Below are 22,918 nucleotides of genomic sequence, written 5' to 3'. Positions count from 1 at the left end.
TGCATGGAAATCCGGTTTCTATTAATAATATTCTGTGACAATAACGAAACAATATTAAACAGACATAATAACGAACCTACCTACTTATTGTAAAAAAGCGATGCTGCAGAATAACGTTAGCACGGAAGTGTTTTGTTACAAGTATAATTTATTACAAGGTTACGTTACAAAACGTAACTACATATGTCAGAAGATACTACGTAATTACTTCCTATAGACCTATATAGATTAAATGCCAAATGCAAACGCGCGCTGTCTGTTTTCTGCACGGAGAGCAGCCAGGTGTTCAAATAAGGAGTACACGTGTTAAAACAGTCGATATTCAATCAAACAGCCTACTGAGACATTTCATCAAGGGTGCAAAAATAAAGGTCTAATTATATGAACACACTGTGTTTATCCATTTATTTACTTATCTGCCCACATACTCAATTACTATCTACAAACCCACGACCTATCAACTCCCACATCATCCATATACATAACTAATGATCTACCCACATCTCTATCTGTTTCTCAGTATGTCTGATAGTAGAATAATGTCTCTCTACCTACCTAGCAACTACGTCTTATCCACCTACCTACTTAACTTAATACAGTACAAATCAATCTCGTCTAATGTGCTTGGATTCAATGGAAATTAATAGGTCTACACTCCCCTTCAGTCTTACACACTTGAATTGAATCAAATGTTAAACCATATCAAATTCCATTGATTAATGAAACTTTTTTACCGGAAATTAAATATCCTAATTCAAATTTGCCCCATATATTAATTATAATCTATAGCTATCCAAAATATATCGCGTATCTCCCTCACATTTAGAATCTAGAATAAAACAAAGTTAAACAATTAATTTGACTTTCATTATAAGCCTACTATTCAAGCATAAAGTCTCTGTTTTCACTCACATTAAAGTTAAAAATTGCAAGAAACTTATTGGTATTACTGTGGACAGCACACTTACTTGGGCAGACCATGTTGATTTTATTTGTGAAAAATTGTCAAGTGTAAAATTTCTTCTGCGAAATTTGAAAACGTATGTTCCGAAGAATTGCATTAGAGTTGTCTATTTTTCTTATTTTCATAGTATACTTTCTTATGGAGTACTTTATGGGGTAATAGTACTCATATTAATAAGGTCCTTATGTAAAAAAAAGCTATTAGAATTATAACAAATCCATCAATGAAGGCACACTGCAGACCGTTATTTGTGAATGTAAAAATAATGACTGTAACATCACTGTATATTTATCAAGCCCTAAATTTTGTCAAAGATAATTCACAAATGTTGACACATAGGAATGATGTTCACCTATACAACACCAGAAACTGTGACCTTTTTGACATACCTAAGTGTAGGCTAACCAAAACAACGAATAATTATTTTATTATGTCTTTAAAATTGTAAACAAATTTCCGACACATGTTTTCAATCTGGAAAGGAAGTCTTTCAACAAACTTGTCTCTGGTTGGTTAATCAACAAACACTTTTATGATATTAATGAGTTTTTTAGTGTTAATGTTGTTGAGTGTTTCTGATATAATTTTAGTGTTCTTTATGTCTCTATTGTTTATTTTATATGTTAGTTGACTTTGTCAACTGCTCAAATTTGTGTTCACTGACTGTACAATACTGAATATACTGAATATCACATTCATGTTTTCCGTAGTGAAGCTCCTACGCGTATCAGAAAACAGATTTTTTTTTTTGCAATTCTGTGTGTTTCAGGGATCAAAACATCAGTAACGTTTTGGACTAAGGACAAGAACTTTTGCAGTGGAGAATACTCTCCTTCCATTTTATTATTGTTTCAGATAGATTGACTCACGTGGTACTAAAACGCGCTAAAGATAATCTAACCTTCCTACAGGGCGTGAATCATTCCTTAGTCATTAAGCTTCGGAAAATTGCTGAATATGCCATTTTTATATTACAATAGAAAATATCTATCAGAAAATACCCAGAATATGCAAATTTTATACTGAAGTAGAAAAACAGACACATGACGATAGAAAACAAATGAATGAGGAGTATAAACAATTGAACTCTTTCATATTTAAGTATAAAAATATAGGAGTGCGATTTGAAATTTTAAAGTGGGGTGGCTGGAATGGGGGTGAAATCAAGAATGCAATTAAGCCTGGTTTCAGACTTCCCCCTCAATATCTAAATTGACGTGATTTTTTGTTTAAATTGAATTCAATTTAAATAATTAGTTATTTAGACTGAGAAGTTTTGAAATGAAAGTCCCGTATATTACTATTCATCCTAGGTAATCCACTGTAACCTATAGCCTATTCATGAACCCATCTCAATCTTTGCCCATATTTGAAGACTTAGGGGATAAATAATGACATAGGTTTGGAAGTAAATCCCGAAAAGACATACCGTAAACTGGGGTAAAGAGGATCACATGTGGTAAAGTGGATCATATGTGTATTGCCTAGATAAGGCAGCGCCACATGGATCACACATGAAAAGAAAACCTTTCTTCTATAAATGCCACTAAAAATAGTTTTCTTTGCATGTGTGATCCATGTGGCGCTGACTTATCTAACAATACACATATGATCCACTTTACCACATGTGATCCCCTTTACCCCAGTTTACGGTAGTATATGATTATGTCTCGTGACGAGAATATTGTACGAAATGGAAATATAAAAATTGTAAATTTATCTTTTGAAGAGGTGGTAAATGCAAATATCTTGGAGCAACAGTAACAAATATAAATGATACTCGGGAGGAAATTAAACACAGCATAAATATGGGAAATGCCTGTTATTATTCGGTTCAGAAGTTTTTATCATCCAGTCTGCTGTCAAAAAATCTGAAAGTTAGAATTTATAAAATAGTTATATTACCGGTTGTTCTGTATGGTTGTGAAACTTGGACTCTCACTTTGAGAGAGGAACAGAGATTAAGGGTGTTTGAAAATAAGGTGCTTAGGAAAATATATGGGGCTAAGAGGGATGAAGTTACAGGAGAATGGAGAAAGTTACACAACACAGAACTGCACGCATTGTATTCTTCACCTGACATAATTAGGAACATTAAATCCAGACGTTTGAGATGGGCAGGGCATGTAGCACGTATGGACGAATCCAGAGATGCATATAGAGTGTTAGTTGGGAAACCGGAGGGAAAAAGACCTTTGGGGAGGCCGAGACGTAGATGGGAAGATAATATTAAAATGGATTTGAGGGAGGAGGAATATGATGATAGAGACTGGATTAATCTTGCTCATGATAGGGACCAATGGCGGGCTTATGTGAGGGCAGCAATGAACCTCCGGATTTCTTAAAAGCCAGTAAGTAAGGGGATAAATAATGATAACCCATATATTCAAATTGCATACATTTTAATTCTTACTGCTAACACAAGAGGATAGCCACATTTTTCAAGCAGCTTAATCCACTCATTTTTAACATATTTACATAATGATTTAATCAATCAACGATAATGTGTTTATATGCTGTTAACAACCAGAAAACTGCCAATCTCAATTTTGAGGTTTATCACTATTTACCCCCAAGATCTTCATTTATTACTTCCGATATGACACTAACAGACATATCGAGACTGCGGAGAGGTGGGTCAACACTAAACAACACACGTAACATTAACGACCAACATCCTTAGTCTATAGTCCGGATCAGCTTACAGTACTTAATACCCTAAGAGTGAAACCTAACCATTTTCCCCCCATTACTACTTATGCTAGTGGATTGTGGTGATTTTTTAATTTGCATATTGAATTTTATTTTGCCAACTTCGTTTCGAATTTCGATGCTGACAAATACTACAATTGGTAGTGATTTTGTAACTGGTATGTTGGCAGCTGAGACAAATGTTGTCGGTACTGGATTTCTATGGAATTAAAATTGTACTAGATTTCTGAGCTGATTACTGAAAGCTAGTGAAATTTGAACATACTAATAATTAATTAATATCAGTATTAATATTAATACATAATAGTTTTTTAGTAGGTTATTTTACGACGCTGTATCAACATCTCAGGTTATTTAGCGTCTGAATGAAATGAAGGTGATAATGCCAGTGAAATGCGTCCGGGGTCCAGCACCGAAAGTTACCCAGCATTTGCTCGTATTGGGTTCAGGGAAAACCCCGGAAAAAACCTCAACCAGGTAACTTGTTCCGACCGGGAATCGAACCCGGGCCACCTGGTTTCGCGACCAAACGCGCTGACCGTTACTCCACAGGTGTGGACTACATAATAGTTATTTTATGTGTTGCGTTCTGGTTATAATTCAAGACTATAGTCAGGTAAGTTTTCGGAGTTAGTACTAATAATTTCATGTGGTCAAACAAAATACACTTTTAGGTTAGGTCTCGTGAATCAATTGTCAAGTCAAACCAATGAATTTCATATTGCCAGACAAAATACCTAACATATTGATCCCTTTCTCGTATAGTTTGCCTACGAAAATATGTTACTAATTATTGAATTATTTAGAATAACTTTCCAACACAAAGGTAAAACACGGTAAGTAAATACTGTGCTCAAACCACGAGAAAGTCTCTGCCGGATGAGACGAAGGAGGGTAATGCTGTGAATGAATGTTGATGTCATAAGATGTCATAAAGTCACACACGTGGGTACTCTTATCTCTATTGGCTAGCTCTCACAGCACAAACTATAACATTGATACAGACATATTGATACTACCCTAGTTACAAAATTAGATCACTGTTAATCTCCTGGTCTTTTAATCTCTTCATACAGGAAATAGCATGTGCAGGAGAGCGCATGGTTTTTAAACTGACGTTATAACGGTAATATTATTTATCTACTTCGTTCCAATAGATGACGCAATAGTAAGCACATTCCTTTCACGGTTGATCTCCTGGTTGGAGAACAGTAAGTCATTGAGTACGTAGGATCGTGTGATATCTGGTAACAGTTGGAAACACTGACAAGACGGCAATATTTGCTGTTTAGTAACTGTTCTTATGTGATCCTCACTATAAACGGGATTCGAACCTGCAACCGTGACTTCCGCTAGACATCAAATATGCGTCTTACATCACGGCCGGTTATATTTTGAATTTCAAATTGTTAATATTTAAATGTACGTGTACTGGCAGATCACGGAATGTCCTGTCATGCCGTACGCATTACTCACGTTCCATTTCCGGTTGTGTTGTATCCGACGCCTGCGCATTAACTACGACTGGAATGCAGAGATGACCACGCTGTCCCCCTGGCTCTCAAACTAATGGATTCTCAGAGATTGGAAGTAGCCCGTGTCATCCATTAATGGCCTTAATTTCGTCTTAACTTTCAGTTGATTGCAGTGATAACATTCAAGAAATAGAAATGAAACGTTTCACAGGTTAATCTATGAGCCAGACAAGCTCGCAGCATGTTATTGCTTTTAACAGTGGAAGGTGTTTAATGAATGAAATTTAAAAATTTAAAAATAATGGACCTATAGTTTTTATTTTTTGCACACACATTATTTGACATAAAAATAGTTTGACTTTTCCAAGAGAAAGATAAGTATTGTCTCTGATCATAGATACCGCACTATATTGTAGGCATATATAGAACTAACCTAATTTCCGACTTGAAGTCAAGACGAAGTGAAGTTTAAGTGACGTTCTTGAATAAGACCCTAATGTTTCCAGGGAAGAATTTGAGTATACTAACACTCAACAATGCAGGCATTGACAGAACACCAACATACCGCGGCGTATTATATCGCGGTTGAGGCTAGCTCCGCATCCTGTTCTTGCAATAACTCCTATGTGCAAAATATATAATTTTCAGTAGGAAGAAAAAACATATTTATTCGTCCTATGGCAACCGTACATAGGAGAGTGTGAAGTCTTACATTTTCGAAAGAAATATAATTACATATAGGAGATTTTATTTGCTGTATCACTATTTAAGTTATTTAATAGAGCAAAAATCTGAAAATCGATAAATATGTCACATAGGAGTTATTGCAGGGACAACGACGATATGAAAGTGTGTGAAACAAAGTTTAAACAGAAAATAATAAACAACGTCACTAGTATATTCGAACAGGTCAGGTTCATTGAGGACAAGATAACAATGAGTACACACAGATAGTGAACGATGTATTTCCTAGTAATAACGTTTGTTAGTCTGATAAGTTCCTTCCGCTGTGTCACAATTGACAACACATTAAGCGGTCCCGAAAAGGGTTCGTGAGGCAAAATTTCCCGGCAATTTTTCGGTCACAACAAAATTTGGTGGTCGTGCAATGAACCCATATCGCTAGCCTAAATACGTCTGAACATTTTTCATTTTTAACGTTCAATTTATATCAGATCATGAGAAAGTGAGTCAATATTGGGGGGAAAACTGTGAATACTGTACAATTATTAAGAAAACATTGCACTAACTGTAAGTACACATATTTGTACACTAGGCAATATAATAAGTAATTTATTTATACAAAAAGGAGAATCAATCTACAAGATCCGTTAAGTACCAGGGCTGCTTTCCAAGACTTGACCTTATTTCTCTTTCTTCTTCGATTGTCTCTTATTTTTTATTTTGCCATCACCGTCAAAGCGGGCTACTTGGACCCTTAAGGTGTTACTTGAACCCAGAAGAAAAAAATGTTTTCGTCGATGTAAAATAACAGTTTGGTGTCGAAAGTTGTGGTTTTTTTCTATGCAAACTTTCATCTGTACAAATATTTTCACCTAAGTTACTCCAATGGTAAGTAAACATTTTTTTCTTCTGGGTTCAAGTAACACCTTAAGGGTCCAAGTAGCCCGGTTTGGCGGTACTTTGCTTTCTTGTGTCTTGTGCTTTAGCTTTCTTCTTTCTTTTCTTCTTCTGCTTTTATCTATTCGCTTTCCATTATTCACTTTTACCCTTTTGATTTTTGCTTTCTTTGCTTTCGTTTATTCTACTATTTCCTTTATTTTTGCGATTTTTTTTCCTCTTCTCTTTCGATTCTTTTGTTATTCCTCACGACAACTTCATCAATGGTCTCACACAACTTCAACAAATTTCCGTGGTGTAGTGGTTATCACATCCGCCTAACACGCGGAAGGCCCTCGGTTCGATCCCGGGCGGAAACATGTTTTTTTCTCTCTAATGGATGCTTGCTTTCTCTTTAATGCTTTTACAGATAATGTAAGCTAGTAATCATTCCATAGCATTGCTGCGTTACATGGTGTAAAAATAAAAAGCGCTTCGCACTCTATTTCAACTACATGATTATACATAATGATTCGTGGCTAATGTGCTTTATTGAAGGAATTAATCCCTCAGTTTACAGTAATAAGAATAATCTTTATAACTACGGATCCGATTTTTAAGTGTTACAGAACAATACAGCATCCAACAAAACGCAAAGGAAAAGCGTTTCCGCCCGGGATTGAACCGGGGACCTTCCGCGTGTTAGGCGGACGTGATAACCACTACACTACAGAAACTTGGTTGGTAATGTTTGTGAAAGTTATGAGTTTTGATCTAGTTATCGTGAATAACGCACGTGAACCTAAAGAGAGTAGGAGAAATCGCAAAAACAATAGAGACAGAAGAAGAAATGAAAGTGAGGACAAAAAAGAATAATGGAAAGCGGACAGACAAAAGCAGAAGAGGAAGAAGTGGAAACAGAAAACTAAAGCAGAACAAAAAAAAAGATAAATGAAAATAAAAGACAGTCGAAGAAGAAGAAGAAGAAGAAGAAGAAGAAGAAGGAGGAGGAGGAGGAGGAGGAGAAGAAGAAGAAGAAGAAGAAGGAAAAAGCAAGATCAAGTACTTTGTAGGCCTATAACTAAATTGAAATGCGCGTCCTAATAGGCTTATAATTAGAGCCCGGATGTTAGGCAAAATGCCTTTTTTAAACTGAGTGTATGTATGAAAGACCTATTAGAGAGAAACACGTTTCCACACATTTGGAGACGATAGGCCCAATTTTTATTTTGCCTTTCAGCTCCCGTTGCCTATTTTAAGGTTAAATGCCTTTTTTTTTTTTGCCTTTTTACGTCGTTATTGTACATTTTCTATATTTTAATGCATTTAAAATAAACCGCACATAAATTATATATATATAAAACAAAAAAAGAACGGTTGTACAAATCAAAAATATACATTCATCTCACACAAATATTTGCTGAGAATCTTATTCTCCAGCCATATATATGTTTCCAAGAAGTCGTAAACTTTTATCCCATATCGATTCCATCTTTTACGTCACTTAACAAAGATGTTTGAACAGTATAACCCTCAGTGCTCAGGTCACTTCGGGGTTTACCAACGAAAGAAAAGGAATGAGGGCAGTATTGAAAGCAAGTCTCCAGGTCCTGTTACTGTTGTCGCTTGCACGCACAAGTCTCGCGTACTTTGAAGTCTCCAATCCCTTCTCACACCCCTCTTTTTGAGACAATACACAGTCGGTTTTTCCTGATCTCTGAAAGAAAGTAGAGACAGTCCTTCTGAAATAAGTTGTTTTAAGTTTGCTTCAATCACTTCAGTAGAAGTAGAAAGATCTTTTTCCACCATGAAAAACGTTCTCTCCGACAGGCGGCTCACTATGACAGTTGACAACTTAAAAAAGCATCTTGTTGTGTCATGTAACCAGGGAAAGTGAGTACCGTATGGGATAGTTTATTAAGTATTTGTCTATTTTGTGTATGTTTCCATGAATAATAAATGCCTATTTCACTGCCTATTTTTACTATTTTTAGTGCCTATATGCTTGCCTATTTTAACCAAAATAAATGCCTGAATATCCGGGCTCTAGCTATAATTATTAAGTAGGCCTACATAAAAAAACCTGCGTTTGGTAACGAATCCAGCAAATTGGTTCCCACTACTGTTCCCTTCACCAATGATGGAGCCGATACATAGCTCTGAAACGTTGGATTTTCTATACCTAAAACACGGCTTAATAATCTACACCGAAGACTGAGAAAATCTCAGTTCATTCTTGATTTAATTTAATGCTCATTTTCCGATAAGGTTAATAGTTACGTATTCTTTCTCTTTAATGCTTTTACAGAAAATGTAAGCTAGGATAGGCCTAATCATAATAATGATTCGTTGGTAAGATGCTCGGTTTACAGTAATAAGAATAGTTCTTAAAACTATGAATCTATATTTTAAACTGTTGCAGAGCAAGAAAGCATCCAACAAAATGGAAAGGAAAAGTGTTTCCGCCCGGGATCGAACCGGGGACCTTCCGCGTGTTAGGCGGACGTGATAACCACTACACCACGGAAACTTGACTGGTACAGGCTGTGAAAGTTATGAGTTTTGATCTAGTTATCGTGAATAACGCACGTGAACCCAAAGAGAGGAGGAGAAATCGCAAAAACAAGAGAGGCTGAAGAAGAAATGAAAGTGAGAATGGAAAAGATAAAAAAGAATAATGAAAAGCGGACAGACAAAAGCAGAAGAGGAAGAAGTGGAAAAAGAAAACTAAAGCAGAACAAACAAAAAAATAGATAAATAAAAAATAAAAGGCAATCGAAGAAGAAGAAAAAGGATAAGAAGAAGGAAAAAACAAGATCAAGTAGGCTACTTTGTAGGCCTATAACTAAATTGAAATGCGCGTCCTAATAGGTTATAATTATTAAATAGGCCTACATAAAAACCTGCGTTTGGTAACGAATCCAGCAAATTGGTTCCCACTACTGTTACCTTCACCAATGATGGAGCCGATACGTAGCTCTGAAACGTTGGATTTTCTAAAACACGGTTTAATAATCCACATCGAAGACTGGGAAAATCTCAGTCCATACTTCATTTAATGTAATGCTCATTTTCCGATAGGGTTAATGGTTACGTATTCTTTCTCTTTAATGCTTTTACAGATAATGTACGCTAGGATATGCCTCATCAATACATAACTTAATGATTCGTGGCTAAGGTGCTTCATTAAAGGAGTTAATCCCTCAGTTCACAGTGATAAGAATAGTTCCTAAAACTATGAATCCTATTTTAAACTGTTGCACAGCAAGAGAGCATCCAACAAAACGGAAAGGAAAAGTGTTTCCGCCCGGGATCGAACCGGGGATCTTCCGCGTGTTAGGCGGACGTGATAACCAGTACACCACGGAAACTTGACTGGTACAGGTTGTGAAAGTTATGAGTTTTGATCTAGTTATCGTGAATAACGCACGTGAACCCAAAGAGAGGAGGAGAAATCGCAAAAACAAGAGAGGCTGAAGAAGAAATGAAAGTGAGAATGGAAAAGATAAAAAAGAATAATGAAAAGCGGACAGACAAAAGCAGAAGAGGAAGAAGTGGAAAAAGAAAACTAAAGCAGAACAAACAAAAAAATAGATAAATAAAAAATAAAAGGCAATCGAAGAAGAAGAAAAAGGATAAGAATAAGGGATAATTTCATAGAAGACGGGCACTTGGTTGAATATAGTAAGTATTACCAACTTCTTTATTTCAGAGTTAAATGTTAGTGATCTTTTAGTGACTTTTACATGTTAGTTCTAGGTTTTTGTACTAGGTGTCGCCGTGATTTTCTTTTAATTTTATTGGTTATAGTTGTCATTTGTTCTAGAATTTTCGTTAATTTTGAATGGATGATGACGTTATCAGTTGTTCTTGGTTGTTTGACGTGAGTGGTGTTATGTTGTGTCTGATGACTAAAGTTGAAAGTTTCTCATTTCATGATTTTTGTGATTTTCTTTCGATTTGATTGGTTATAGTTATCGTTTATTCTAGAATTTTCATTAATTTTTCGTGGATAATGACGTTGTCCTGTTGTTCTTGGTTGTTTGACGTGAGTGGTGTTACATTGTAGATTTGTCTGCATTTGTCGAATGCGCATCACCATGCTTACGAAAAGCCACTTTTCAGTGCCAATAATTTATTTTGTGTGCACAAGGTTGGAATTTTGAAGTAAGAGGGAAAGGAAGGAAACTGTGTTCTGAAATTTATCTATTAAATTTTGTGTCGATTTTGGTTTAGTTCTTTCGCTGGTGAAGAAGGATTGTGTTCAATGTTGAGAAGAAAACTGTTTTTCTGTGGTTTAAAGGAATTATTTACTGAATTTTCTGTAGATGTTAAGGTGTAATAAGTGTTCGAAGAGAATTTCATTTAGTGTAAACACGTGGTTTATTTATGCACAGTTGACTGTACGACAAAGTGTTGGTTTAGTTCTTTGCTCCCTGTATGGTTTAAGTTTAGATTGCCTTAAAGCCTGTGTCATTTGTACTGGAAGTGAAGTGGTTGTCGATGAAGACGTCGATGAGAATTGAATTTTATTTGATAAGATGATAAATTATTATGTTTTGTTTTGTGTTTTAGTGATTTTTGGGGGTAAAGTGCGGACGAAAATTGCTAGAAAACTACTACCAACTATGAAGTTCGAATGCCACCAAACGCCAAAAAAATCAAAGGCGAAAAATTAAATATATTTTAATTTTTTTTGGAGGGCTTGTTCTTTAAAAATATGAATATATATATTTGATTTTTCATCTTTGATTTTGCGATGTTTGGTGACATTTGACTTCATAGTTGGCAGAACGTTTTTGGTAGTTTTCGTCAGCCATGTTGGATTTTGCCCGTCTTCTAGGAAATTACCGAAGAAGGAAAAAACAAGATCAAGTAGGCTACTTTGTAGGCCTATAACTAAATTGAAATGCGCGTCCTAATAGGTTATAATTATTAAATAGGCCTACATAAAAAACCTGCGTTTGGTAACGAATCCAGCAAATTGGTTCCCACTACTGTTCCCTTCACCAATGATGGAGCCGATACGTAGCTCTGAAACGTTGGATTTTCTAAAACACGGTTTAATAATCCACATCGAAGACTGGGAAAATCTGAGTTCATACTTCATTTAATGTAATGCTCATTTTCCGATAGGGTTAATGGTTACGTATTCTTTCTCTTTAATGCTTTTACAGATAATGTAAGCTAGGATATGCCTCATCAATACATAACTTAATGATTCGTTGCTAAGGTGCTTCATTAAAGGAGTTAATCCCTCAGTTCACAGTGATAAGAATAGTTCCTAAAACTATGAATCCTATTTTAAACTGTTGCACAGCAAGAGAGCATCCAACAAAACGGAAAGGAAAAGTGTTTCCGCCCGGGATTGAACCGGGGACCTTCCGCGTGTTAGGCGGACGTGATAACCACTACACCACGGAAACTTGACTGGTACAGGTTGTGAAAGTTATGAGTTTTGATCTAGTTATCGTGAATAACGCAAGTGAACCCAACAAGAGAGGCAGATTAAGAAATGAAAGTAAGAATCAAAAAGAATAATGGAAAGCGGACAGACAAAAGCAGAAGAGGAAGAAGAAGAGGACAATGGAAAACTAAATCAGAGTAACCAAAATAACTGATAAATAAAAAATAAAAGGCAATCGAAGAAGAAGTAAAAGGATAAGAAGAAAGAAAAAGCAAGATCAACTACTTTATGGACCTATAACTAAACTGAACTGAGCCCAACATGAGCTTCAATGCTTAATGTAGTGATGTCCTAATACTGTAATTATTAAATAGACCTACATTTAAAAAAAACTGCGTTTAGTAACGGATCCAGCAGATTGTTCGCATTATTGTTTCCTTCCCCAATGATGGAGCCGATACGTAGCTCTGAAACGTTGGATTTTTTATACCTAAAACACGGTTTAATAATCCACATCGAAGACTGCGAAAATCTCAGTAAATATTTTATTTAATTTAATGCCAGTTTTCCGATAGAGTTAATGGTTAGGTATTCATAGGATTTTGTGGTAATGCAACTCCTGCAAATAGCAAGGGCTGACTGTAGACCAGTCTTCGTCTCCTCTACAGACCCTGGAAGTCTGTGAAACTCGTTTAGTTATTCCCCTATACAGAGTGACTCACTTCTCCCACTCCTTTCAGTTTTATGCATTAAAGTAGTTCATTGAGTGGCCAACAGCCTCGAGATTGCAGCACTTATTCCTTGAATATTTCAATGCAGGGTTAGGTATGGAACTTTCACTATCCTTTAGTGAGCCATGGTTGTTACTTAGACCTAAGTATGTCTTGTATCATAAATCAGTAAATGAAGACGAGTATTTTCGAAAAAGCGTATTAGGCCTATACCTACATCAAAAATACTGTACAGTAGGCCTAGAAATGAAATATAAATTAATACTTTACCGTGAATCGAAAATGAGTTAAGAAAAGTGGTCTACACATTCCCTTAGACTTTCTGTCTCTGTAAGGTGAGTCACTTATGCCTTCCGTACTAAAAACGGGCTACTGTTTCATTGGGTGACCAATGACCATAAAGCATCTGTTCATCTTAGACACTTGTCTAAGAATTCTAATGAAAAGCGCATGTAACAAGTTAGGTTGTGTTAAAAATGATAATAACTCATTAAGTTTATTTATTTGTAAGTAACTCAACTGTTAGTGTTGAAAGTACAACCATTTTATAATACATGTCCAAAACTACTGACCTTTTATATTTACAATACCGCCCTCAGCTCCTCCCTAACAAGTCTTAGTAAAGTTTTCTTTCCCAATGGAAATGAAAGCGGTAGTGATTTGTTCTTGCAGTGATATACATTCCGCGCTCTCTATTCTTGCACTCTATCTTTTAAAATACCCCACATGTCCACAATACCTTTTGTTGCTGAACACTACTCTTTGAAGTTACAATCTTATTCCAACCAACGCTGGAGTTTATAGAAGATTCTGTTTTCGGAATAGTATAGAATGGAGAACATTAATGATGAAGTTCATGGAATATTCCGTGGTTCACACACTAAAACAATATGCATGGTATGAGAATCAAACCCACAAATTTATCGTTATTGACAGCACTCTATAACCAACTGAGCTTATGTTATATCTCAGACACACTGTGATCTTTTGCATTTCAGCTCTAATTATGGGTACTGTTTACGAAATCGACAATAATTATGTACAGATGTTTAATTATATCTGGTGACTGACGGTTGGATTTTAAGTAGTTTAACTTGGTCGTGAGAGTCAGAGTACTGAAAAAACAAAACAAAAGCTATCTAGTTGCCTTCATTCCAATGTTCTCATCACTGCTTGCTTGAGTGTAAGTGAGAGTTTAGTCATACTTTCTCTCACAAATTAGTGCAACCTTCTGCTATCTTTCTTCGCCCTCACCGCAAACTGTGAAGTTGCACAGATGCAGAGATACACTACGAGATCAGTACGGGACTGCATAACATCGTATGCGTAAAGAGCACGTGGGTCATCCGGTAGAGGGGAGAGTCGGGTAGTATCGGACGTCGGGTAATATCGGACAGTGCGTGTCTTTCATCTACCACCATGTGGTAGTACCTGAATGACATGGTTACGTTTCTCTATGCGACATCACAGAAACGTAACCATGTCAATCAGGTACTATCATCGTGTGGTAGATGAAAGAAACTCACTGTCCGATATTACCCGACGTCCGATATTACCCGACTCTCCCCTACATCACAGCTATTTACATGCAAACGCACACAAGCACCTTATCGCAGAATGAAGTAATGAATAGATGGAGGATAAAGATTCTCACAGGTGAAAAGTCACGTGATTTGACATGATTCTCTTATCAACTTCCGTTTCCTGCCTCAAAATGAAATGTCTCTCCTGATATACAGATGCCATTTGAGATACCTACTCATAAAAGTATATCTTTCTAATTCCCCGAGAGAACACACATGCAGCACACCTTCATGGCTACTTCCAAAGACGTAGGGAATAGAAAAGTGAATAGAACTAAAGACAGGTTTGGTTAGCACTGAGAATCTCAAAGATATCGGGTTTGTTAATAATAACTATTTGTACGTCTATTACAAGAGTAATTAAAAGTCAGGGCATCTATTTTTTCTCATTATAAGAAGTTAAGTGGAAGCTATTAGTATCATCATCATCATCATCATCATTATATTATATTATATTATATTACATTATATTATATTATACAGGGTGCGTCAGAAAGAACGGATGGATTTCACATGGCAAGAAAATTGTAAAGATTCATCAAATCAAAAATGTATTGTTATCAACATATTCACCAATACATGCAGTTTATTTATGGAAAACAACATTATCCATATGATGTCCTTGGCTTTCAATACAGGCATCGAGGCGTTTTCTGATGTTCGCCATCACTTTCACAGTCATAGCTGGTGCAATTGCCACGATTTCTTCACGAATCGCTGTCTTCAGTTCGTCCAGTGTATGTGATCGATGTTTACAAACTTACGCCTTCAAATGATCCCAAAGAAAGAAGTCGCAGGGCGCGAGATCTTACCGTAGCCTCGGACAATTTCAGTGCGATAGAATTTCGTCCAGGTGATTTCTTCTTTAATGTTGAACCTGTGATACGAAATGAAGCCACCCACCGCAAAATTGTATTCCGAGTTGGAATCCTAGCGTGACGTCCGATGTCGAAATGAGTCCTGAGTGGCGATCACAGGCTCTTCATTTTTCAAAAATGTCTCTACGATGAAAGCACGTTGTACACCAGACCAACACCATATTCTCAACTGAAACTGCATTCTATGGCTGACCCAACAGTCGTGGTCCCCCTCACTATGTCTCTCTCCTCGTTGCGTATCGATAGTTTGAAATCCATCCGTTCTTTCTGACGCACCCTTTATTATATAACGAAATAGAAAGTATTTACTAGTTAGAACATCACAGTAGGTCTATCTCATGAAAAATATATAGTGTAAAACCAAAAAACTATGGCAATCTAACGTATTCAAAGAGGCCAGGTTCAGTGAGGACAAGATAACACCGGCAATACACAGATAGTGAGAAAAGTGTTTCCTTGTTATGAACTTTTGTTACTCAGATAATATGCCTCCTGCGTGGTCGAGTGGTTACAAATTAAGCGGTCCCGGAAACGATTCCCGACAGGAAATTGAAGATTTATCTTTCTCCCACGGCTCTCCATGTGCGTCCGTTGTCTTTATTCTATCTATATTTTTGTAAGCTGAGTCTTTGTCTTATGTTTAGCATATAGTTTGGGAACAAGCTGCCTGTTAAATATCTGAGATTGCTTTATGACGGAAGTTAATGAAATACTATTAAAGAAGCCGTTCTTATATATTTGTAAATTTTATGTTGAAAACGAGCCCAAAATTTTAATGAAATAGGGTAAATCTGCGTTTTAGACCTTTAGAAAACGATTAGCTAAGTCTCGACTTGGGGAAACTTACTTAGGGGCGTATAAAATCAGACTGATTTTTATGAATTAATAATCTACTACTAATAAAATTTATCTAATGGGCATATTTACAACATGATAAAGCTCTTTACGAAGCAGTAAAAAATGAATCAATCTATATTTAACCCTTGAACCACCGCGATTTTGAGTTGCATATTCAATTATTTTATGAGGATCGACACCGCAACCGAGTAGCTACAGAACATAAGACGGTTATCTGATTCGTTTTAATTTGGATTATTATGAGTTAGTATTACATCTATAATCTTTGGAAATAATACAGCACAATAAAAGTTTGTATACTCTAGATCCCTTTTCTCCGTTATCGACCAATGTTCTGGAATTGCCATTGCTTTCTTTCTTCATAGTATAGGATTTGACAACATATTTTGAATCCAAGATTTGCTGATCATGTGGCGTTGTTACTACCAGAAGAGGCGACGATATTGAAGGATGTGCTTACTAACTTACTTACGGCTTTTAAGGAACCTGGAGGTTCATTGCCGCCCTCACATAAGCCCACCATCGGTTCCCTATCCTGAGCAAGATTAATCCAGTCTCTACTATCATATCCTACCTCCCTCAAATCCATTTTAATATTATCCTCCCATTTACTTCTCGGTCTCCCCAGAGGTCCTTTTCCCTCCGGCCTCCCAACTAACACTCTATATGCATTTCTGGATTCGCCCATACGTGCTACATGCCCTGCCCATCTCAAACGTCTGGATTTAATCGTCCTTAATTATGTCAGGTGAAGAAAACAATCCGTGCAGTTCTGTGTTGTGTAACTTTCTCCATTCTCCTGTAACTTCAACCCTCTTAGCCCCAGATATTTTCCTAAGCATCTTATTCTCAAACACCCTTAACCTATGTTCCTCTCTCAAAGTGAGAGTCCAAGTTTCACAACCATAATGAACAACCGGTAATATAACTGTTTTATAAATTCTAACTTTCAGATTTTTTCACAGCAGACAAGATGACAAAAGCTTCTCAACCGAATAATAAGAGGCATTTCCCATACTTATTCTGCGTTTAATTTTCTCTCGAGTGTCATTTATATTTTTTACTGTTGCTCCAAAATATTTGAATTTTTCCACCTCTTCAAAGGATAAATTTCCAATCTGTATATTTCCATTTTGTACAATATAATCATATCCTTTCTGTTTTCGGGATTTACTTCCAAACCTATCTCTTTACTTGCTTCAAGTAAAATTTCCTTTTTTTCCCTAATAGTTTGTGGATTTTCTCCTAACATATTCACGTCATCCGCATAGACAAGCAGCTGATGTAACCCGTTCAATTACAAACCCCCTCTGTTATCCTGGACACATTTTAATTAATGGAACTAGTTTCTTGGGAATACAACATTCAATAAGAATATTATATAAAATTTCTTTCTTAACCGAGTCATATGCCGTTTTGAAATCTATGAACAACTGATGTACTATACCCTTATACTCCCATTTTTTCTCCAATATCTGTCGAATACAAAAAATCAGATCAATAGTCGATCTATTACGCCTAAAACCACACTGATGATCCTCAATAATTTCACCTACATATGGAATTAATTTTCTAGTTATGACAGTTATGAGTAGTATGGGATGAAGATAAATGCAAACAAGAAGACCACGGTTGTCAGAAGAAAAATAAAGAAGGTAAACTTGTGAATTCTAAATGAGGCAATAGAGCAAGTGGACAGCTTCAAATACTTGGGGTGTACTGTAATCAGTATCATGAGCTGCTGCCAGGAAGTCAAAAGGAGGATAGCAATAGCAAAGGAAGCTTTTAATAGAAAAAGGAGCATCTTCTGCGGACCTCTGGAAAAAAAAACCTAAGGAAAAGACTAGTGAAGTGCTTTGTGTGGAGTGTGGCATTGTATGGATTAGAAACAGTGGCTGAGAAGAAAGTACCTACTGAAGGATGTACTGGAAGGAATGGTGGACGGGAGAAAGGTTCGGGGCAGAAGAAATCAGACGATAGAAGATATGAAGATAAATGCGGAGACTAAGAGGAAGGCAGAAAATAGGAAAGACTGGAGAATGCTGGGTTTGCAGTAAAGGACCTGCCTTTGGGCAAAACACTATGAATGAATGAATGAATGAATGAATAAAATTGCCACTGAGTAGTGAAATGAGTTTCAATGAGAACTGAAATTCATCTATTGCCTCACAGAGACTGAATCTATCTGAATAAACTTGAGGATGCCAAAAATCGGAGTGCTACTGATGATGGTGATATCAGACCAAAAAATTCCCAGAACAGATCCTCTTAATTTTACAAAAACAGGGCAGTGACGTTGAACACGTTCCGTGGATGATGATGATGCCCCCGCAGTATACTTCGTTGTAGATATGTAGAAGTGTACATAGTAATTTTATTCACGTCTTGTCTCGCGGAGAGAGGCATAAAAATGAAATACGAGCCAGACACGACCTTGAGACGGCAGCTACAGTATGTTGAATTCTGGCACTTATTTCCGGAGACGGGACGGAAATGGCCGGCATGCATAACCTTATACAAGCTGGAACTGTAATAGCGATATACTACACGTACGTGCTCCATCATTCTTCAAATTACTGAGTCTAAAATAGGTCGCCCGGGCAGCCCAAACAATTAAGTGTATTATTAACTTATTCAATTGGCTGACTGTTCAATATTATTTTTGACATAACTGGGCATTTTCCTTAGAAAGCCATTAGTTCGGCTTTTGCAATATAAATTTCAAAATTGTAATTTTTTGTATTTTTTAATTAAGCTTGTGGAGGCCTTTTTGGTGGGTATCTTCCTTTTCTGAAATAAGGGCTTGGTCGTTGCCAAATAACGTATAATACAATGTTTCTTATTAAAAGCATCAGGAATATTTTTAAATGTCAGCTGTCATTTCTAAATACATACAGCATCGCCATTGTATAAATTAAACAATACAGGAGACAAATTACAGCCCTGTTTGACTCTATTTCTTCTTTGGTTGTTTTAATACGCATTTTTGAACTTTAATTATATATATATAATTTATTTATTTATTTATTTATTTATTTATTTATTTATTTATTTATTTATTTATTTATTTAACCTGGCAGAGATAAGGCCATCAGGCCTTCTCTTCCCCTCTACCAGGGTATTACAACTACAATATTAAGAATACAACTACAATTATAATTACAATTAATATTAAATTTACAAATACAATAAAAATCAAAGTAGTAAAAAATTAACTGATTAATAAAAGCTTGACAGTTTATTGTAAAAGTTAAGAAGAGAGAAGCATTTCTTTTATTGATTAAGTAAAAATTAGACCTACTCTGCGCAGTAAGAAAATGCTTAATAAGCTTGCTTTTGAATGCTACTAAATTCCGACAGTCTCTGATGTCATTGGGTAGGGTATTCCACAAGCGCGAGAGCGAGATTATGTATGATGATGAATACGATGATGTCTTATGTATTGGTATGTTGTTATATACAATGCGAAAGGGGTAAAACTGCATTAATTTTAAGAACAATCTTCAGGTTTTAAGTAATCAAAAAGTAATTTTATTTTGGTATTTGAATAACTGTTTAGTCGAAAAAAAAATAATTTGTGCCTGAAGTTTGAATCCCATTCATATAAAACTATTGGGTATTGAGACGTATGAGTGGTAAGATATCAACGCGAAGAAAAAAAAACGAAAAAAATTAGTAACGTACAAAAGTAACTGATTAAAAAACGTATTTACAGTGTGACGAAAATTTAATCAGTTAATTTTGTACGTTGTTATAGAAATGAAGCGTTTTTTGAAGAAATGACAAAGGAATATTTTTCTCGGCTTGTTCTTTGCGTTGATACCTTCTCACTCGTAGGCCTACGTATATAGATTTTCAAAGATAAGAGGCAACTTTAATTGCTCAATTTTCTACGCAATCTTAGACATTATGACACTACCTTATTACTAGAGTCCTGCGTTTGGTTACCTAGAGTCTCCAAGCAACCCGCCACAGTGTAGTTGCGTATGGGGTATAGATCAGTGGCATTGAACTTCAGACACTCAGTTCAGGTCTGCTGTTCAGTGAATAAGGTCTGGGATTTTCATTGAAAAATCCATAGTGGCACTTGTAGCGGACAAGGTCGCAGTTGGGGTTTTTCTCGAGGTTCTCCCGTTTTTCCCCATATTAGGCATCCTCATCATTCCGTCGCCATTTCTCCATTTCGTTATCATTCCGTAGCATTCTCCGATCACTGGCTGGCGACGCACGGAGGGGGCTGGACTAGGGACGAGTGGGGTTGCCTGCTCGAAATCTGGGTACACAGAGAACCTTAGTGTGGTCAGCCGGTGTGGGTTTGAAAATGCGCCACTAGAGAGTTAGCGCAATAGACTTTAACAAGTTGCAGTGCCGGGCCATAGTGCCCCCTCCGTAAATTCCATTCCATTCCAGTGAATAAGGCAGTCAACATATCGGAACAAAACAAGAAGCAAGTAGTCAGTGTATATAATTTTGTTTTTACTGTGATTTATTCTGTTATTGTAATTTCCGCCTTCATTAATTAATTAATTAATTAATTTATTTATTTATTTATTTGTTTTCATTTATTTATTTATTTATTCTTGAATTTATTTATTTGTTTTTGAATCTGTACATACATGGGCTGTATACAGTTACAACATTCACGTGTAAAACAAGTATTCATAATTAATTTCTACAATTTGGCATTAGACACGGTAATACATGGGTACGAAAAAAAATCTACAAACATTTATAAACGAACGAAAGTTGAAACATCAGAGCCGAAATATATTTTATCTATATTTTATTATTGACTCATTTTGATTTGTTAAATCCTTCCAATAACTTGTGATATTATTTACTTCTAAGCTCATTTTCACTTTGACAGAATACATCTATTTCTTTTATAAAGTGCAATTTCAATATTCAAAAGTCTGTAGGCCTAATTAGGAGAAACATAGCCTAATAAGCTTTACTTTTGGATGAAAATTACATTAAGAAACAGAAAGTATGTAGAATCTAGATACGTTTGACTTATTGTGAGGATAGATAATATCCTAGGCTTATTTGAAAGTTTCGTAACAAGCTGTTTTTTTACGGTGATGGGTTGTTAGCCCTTCGCCCAACCCCCAAGCTGGAGGACCACCCCTCATCGGCTGTCCGCGACTGCTAGCAACGACTGTGAGCATGGCAAGTCCAAATTATTGAACATTTGTTGTTATATATTGGAGAAGCATCGGAAAAATGGTTATGCGCTCGGCGAAAACCACGCAGGGCGCGCTGGCCGGTTGGAACCTATGATAATAGCTCTGTACAATGAGCGACTCGAGTTTTTCTAAATGAGGGACATAATAGTTGAGCGACTGAAGTTTTTTTCTATTGAGCGACTGAAGTGAGAAGGAATTAAAACTATAGCCTCTTACGAACCGTGCTATAGATCTTGAAATATTTTCACCCACTCAGCAATAAATTATTATGATCCTCACTGAACAAAGAACAAAATGGTGGATCCATATAACTATCACAGTCACGAAGTTCAATACATAGGGAATATGCATCCATAGATAGTTGCTAACCACCAGGATCGCTACTAACGCCTCACCACAGACAATGCGAAATAGTACCGGCACAGTCTATTGTTCCTAGTACCCTCAACAACTCAAGCTTCGTGACTGTGTATATACTATACTTGTTTTTTTGAAAGATGGGACATGACAGTTAAGCGGCCGAGCTACAGTGCTATGTTGCCAATATGGACTACCACGCTGCCAGCTGATGGAAGCTAGAAAGTGACGTTAAGATGGCTGACGTTAAAACATTTATTGACAATTGACGCGAAGGTAAGAAAACAATACAAAATTCGACAGAGAATCAAAGATGAAACGTGCCAATGCTAACATTGTGTGCACAATAAATGTTGGCAAGAGAGCTATTAAGCACTCGCAATGTGGAAACTGTAAGTTTGGCAACTCGACCCTTGTTACCATAGCAACAGGCCTACCACGTTATGTGACAATCAGTTGTTTTTCCTATAGCAAAGCTCCTGTCATGTCCCATCTTAAAAAAAAAAAAAAAAAAAAAAACAAGTATAGACTATGTAACTACTATGAAGTTATGACAATATGGCGATGCAAAATATCCTATTACTTGTGTAATATGCGAGTGTTAGAATATTTAAGATTGTGTAGAAAATAAAGAAAACATGAACAATTAAAGTTACCTCCTACATGCGTACATACTGAAAAACCCTTTGTTTCTGATAAACGCATTTAAACAATACGGTATGACTTCAGCATCCAAGATATTCTATCATTTCTGTCTGTATACAGCTATACACGATCGAAGGCTTTTACAGTAAAGATTATAATATGAAATTCCACTGGATAAAATCGACCTTCCCAGCTACAATTACTTTTTCGTACTAAAAATTAAGACAATGTGTTTCGAGAATGTTGGTCAGTCAACAAAATAGAACCAAGCTACATAAATGACTAATAGTAGGCGCTGAAATGCAAATAAAGAAGACTGTTCGCGGTCCCACCTAGCAGGTGGCCGTGGTCGACGATGACAAAAGAAGATCTCCGACCTCACTCGAAGTATACCGCCATATTGGTGACGACCTCGCACGACTAGTGTGACCCTGAACGAGCCGCTGTTGGCGGGAAACTTTCTTCAGGGTTGTACATAAGCTACTGCGGTTCCAAGAAGACGGAGTAATATCCAGAAAGCCTTCTTGCAATTCATCGCGATTCCCAGCAGTTCGCTGGATAG

The 22,918-nt window shown here is 36.4% G+C and overlaps 5 non-coding genes across 5 annotated transcripts; 1 reads left to right on the top strand and 4 right to left on the bottom strand.

Annotated features, from left to right (window-relative positions):
* Nucleotides 1-7,018: 7,018 nt before the first annotated feature.
* TRNAV-AAC (transfer RNA valine (anticodon AAC)) lies at nt 7,019-7,091 on the top strand. Its single transcript has one exon. It is a non-coding gene; the product is annotated as a tRNA-Val (tRNA).
* A 284-nt stretch (nt 7,092-7,375) lies between these two features.
* On the bottom strand, nt 7,376-7,448 carry TRNAV-AAC (transfer RNA valine (anticodon AAC)). The gene has a single exon. It is a non-coding gene; the product is annotated as a tRNA-Val (tRNA).
* A 1,720-nt stretch (nt 7,449-9,168) lies between these two features.
* Nucleotides 9,169-9,241, bottom strand: TRNAV-AAC (transfer RNA valine (anticodon AAC)). The gene has a single exon. It is a non-coding gene; the product is annotated as a tRNA-Val (tRNA).
* Nucleotides 9,242-10,009: 768 nt separating this feature from the next.
* Nucleotides 10,010-10,082, bottom strand: TRNAV-AAC (transfer RNA valine (anticodon AAC)). Its single transcript has one exon. It is a non-coding gene; the product is annotated as a tRNA-Val (tRNA).
* A 1,982-nt stretch (nt 10,083-12,064) lies between these two features.
* Nucleotides 12,065-12,137, bottom strand: TRNAV-AAC (transfer RNA valine (anticodon AAC)). The gene has a single exon. It is a non-coding gene; the product is annotated as a tRNA-Val (tRNA).
* Between the last annotated feature and the right edge of the window lie 10,781 nt (nt 12,138-22,918).

This window comes from Periplaneta americana, chromosome 2 (assembly GCF_040183065.1).
Source record: "Periplaneta americana isolate PAMFEO1 chromosome 2, P.americana_PAMFEO1_priV1, whole genome shotgun sequence".
NCBI classification, from domain to species: Eukaryota; Metazoa; Arthropoda; class Insecta; order Blattodea; family Blattidae; genus Periplaneta; species Periplaneta americana.
The sequence above is the reverse complement of the archived record's forward strand: the minus strand, read 5'-3'. Positions and strand labels throughout refer to the sequence as shown.